Genomic DNA, 3,037 nt, shown 5'->3' on the forward strand with positions numbered 1-3,037 from the left:
TGAATTTGTACAGTCAATAATCTACAGATACAATCTAGTTCAACAGATACATCTATTCAACATCAAACAACTATATGTTAATGGGCTTCGAACCGCAGAGTAGAATTTGGAAAACCAGAAATTATTAGGGTTAGGGAGAGATGTGGGTAAAAATTAGGAATAGATTGGTGTGGGGAGGCACAGGTACAGTTAACTATGTCATAATCTCAATGTAGGAAATAGGTTGGGTAGGATGCAAGTAGAGAGAGAGAGAAAAAGAAGAAAGGGAAAGGGAAATGAAAAGGGACCAGAAAAAATAGAAAAGTAAAAATTATTAATATTATGGAGAATCGAAAACAATCTATTTAGAGAGGAACGTGAATATATTGAGTGAAGGGGAGGGACATAGATTAGATGTGAAAAACTTAAAAAAATGCTTAAAATATTATATAGGTATAAAGAGGTAGTACTGCTGTTAAGGAATTTAAGTCTCAGAGGTTTTGAATTGAGTAATAAATTTGTGGATTAAGTGTGTACACAATGGGGGATAGGGTCTACTAGTTAACTATGGGTTTATCTGAGGATATGCAGGACAAGAATTAAGTCACATAAAGAAAAAAAGAGAGGAAAAGGTGAAAAGGATAAGAAAGGGAGAAAAAAAGGTCAGAAGTTCAGTAGAGGTAAACAAAAAACAAAAAGATAATTAAAAAAGAAAAAAAAGAGAAAGAAGACAAGAAAAGAAAGAAAAACACACATTCACGTATCCGTAAAATAAAAATTATAAGAGGAAAAAAAAAGTTACTGGAAAACAATTTTTTTTCAAAAAGGCAAAAATTAAAGATTAATAAAAGTTTTAGAAAAGAAAAAAAAATTTTTTATATATAAGGTACCAAAAAAAAAAAAAAAAAAGAAAAAGGAAAAGAAGAAGGAAAAAAAAAGTTCTTTGATTTTTTTTTATTGTTTTTTTGGGAGGGGTGGGAAAAATCCTGTATCTCCCTTGTGTCTGTAACCAGCTTCTTGTTGGAGTCTCTGGTCTGCTTGAGGTCCTGTGGCATGATTGGTTTCTTAAGTCAGTTTGTTCGAACATTCAGAAAAATGCTCTGATTTACCCAAGATTTTGAGATCCCACTCCCAGGTTAATTTAATGGGAGGGTGATCTGCTTTTAGAATCACAAAAGAGGGGGGATGCAGTGAGGAGTCTAGGTTCTGGGTAGAGTTGAGGTCTTTCAACAAACAGTAGCTTCTCCCTGGGGCTATTTTGTGAAAAACTCACAGAGCCCAGTATGGAGCCATTCTCAGGGTTTCTGTTTTTCAATTGATTGTCGAGGCTGCTAGAGGTAGGGGCAGCCTTTAGCTCTGATTACCCAGTGAGGGAAGACACTCCTATGGCTGGCGCCTGAGCTGGGTGACTTTTCCCTGCAGGGAGCTGAGTCTGGCAGGTCACGCCCTCGTTAAGTTCTTGTGACCTGCTAAATGACGCATTTTATTCCAAGGCCTGAGTTGGAGCTAGCAGCTCCTCCGAACTTTGTCGGTATCCAAGATGGAGATCTCCGGTACTGGGGGGGGAGGGGTGGCCTTTCCTCCTCTGCTCCCTGAGAAGGAGTGCAGACGTCCGGCTTCTACTCACGCCAAGTCTTGGTTCCTGGGTCGTCTCTGGTCTGCGAACTGCAGGATGAAGATGTCTACTCCTTGTAGGTTCTTGCTGGTGTTCAGTAGAATCTGCTCACCCACTGCATCTGCCTCCTTCATCCTGGACTCTCTGTGGCTCAGGTATGGTGCCCTGTGCTCGCCGCTGGGACTGCTGCTGCCGCCTCGGTGGCTGCTGGCAAACACTCAGATGTGTCTCCTTGCCTTGGCTTCCCCTCTCTTGCCTAACTCTCTGTCCTGTGATGGCACACTTGGTGTGATTCTCTGGCTTAGGACTGTTCACTGGAACTCTAAAACTGCTTTTATGTGAGAGCGCTGTTCAGATTCCAGCTTCTCCTCCGCCACCTTCCCGGAACTCCCCTGATTGCAATCTTCTTTTACCTAAGTTATAGTTACTGACCTATGTTCTTCCCTAATGCCAAGTAGCAAAGCCATGAAAATGCAGTAATCATTTTCAAGACATTAGACTTTACAGAAAGAATTCAATGAATGTATAGCTAGAAAGTAAATATAGATGTCTGAGCTAAAGAGTGAACAAAATATCCCCAATCTCTGACTCTCCGCAGTGAGAGGGGTACAAGACAAAGCACAAGGAGAATGGATAGAAGTGCAGTAGTGCATACCAGTATTTTCCAAGATGCAATGATGAATGTAACAGGGTAGAAAATCAACATGATCATCACATCACTTATCATGGGAGAGTAGAGAGAAGAACGGTGAAAATCCAAGGAGAATTACATCCTTGCATATTTGGCAGAAGAGTGCATGGCATTGAGGTCTAAACTATGTGGAGGTATTATAGGAAAATACCTGTGCTCTTATGGTGCCACAAGAAGTGATGAACTTATGACTTACAGGACATTGAATAATCATAAAGGTGCTGCTTCAGTAGTGCAGTTAAACCTTGGTAAATTCTGTTTTGAAACACCTAACACGCTATAAAACCAAGAAAAGAAGATTCAAATTATATATGTGACTTAACCATTTGCAACAATAGATTTCAAAAAACTCAAATCACATAATGCGGACTTAAAAAGATAACATTAATAAAGTAATATTTAAACAACATGCATTTTATGTGAATATTCTTGGTTGTAAGTGATTTGTTTTCCTTACAGATTTTGAATGCACAAAACAACAAAAAACAAAAACAAATCAAAGCAAAAGACAGTTGGCAATAAAGCTGGATTCCAGTGCCTCATCCCTATTCTTAGATAGTCACGAGGCTGAGATTGGAAGATCATGGTTCACAGATGGCTGGGGTAGCAATCCATGAGATATTTATGTTCAATTGTTCAATCAAAGACAGAGTGAAACCTGGGTTTAAATAGTACAGACTCAGGTCAGTCATGAATGAAGAAACCAAGCAAGAGTTTGAGGCTCCAAGTCAAGTTTCATTAATCTGTGCATA

Source organism: Dipodomys spectabilis, unplaced genomic scaffold (assembly GCF_019054845.1).
Source record: "Dipodomys spectabilis isolate Male_0828 unplaced genomic scaffold, ASM1905484v1 ptg000415l, whole genome shotgun sequence".
NCBI lineage: Eukaryota > Metazoa > Chordata > Mammalia > Rodentia > Heteromyidae > Dipodomys > Dipodomys spectabilis.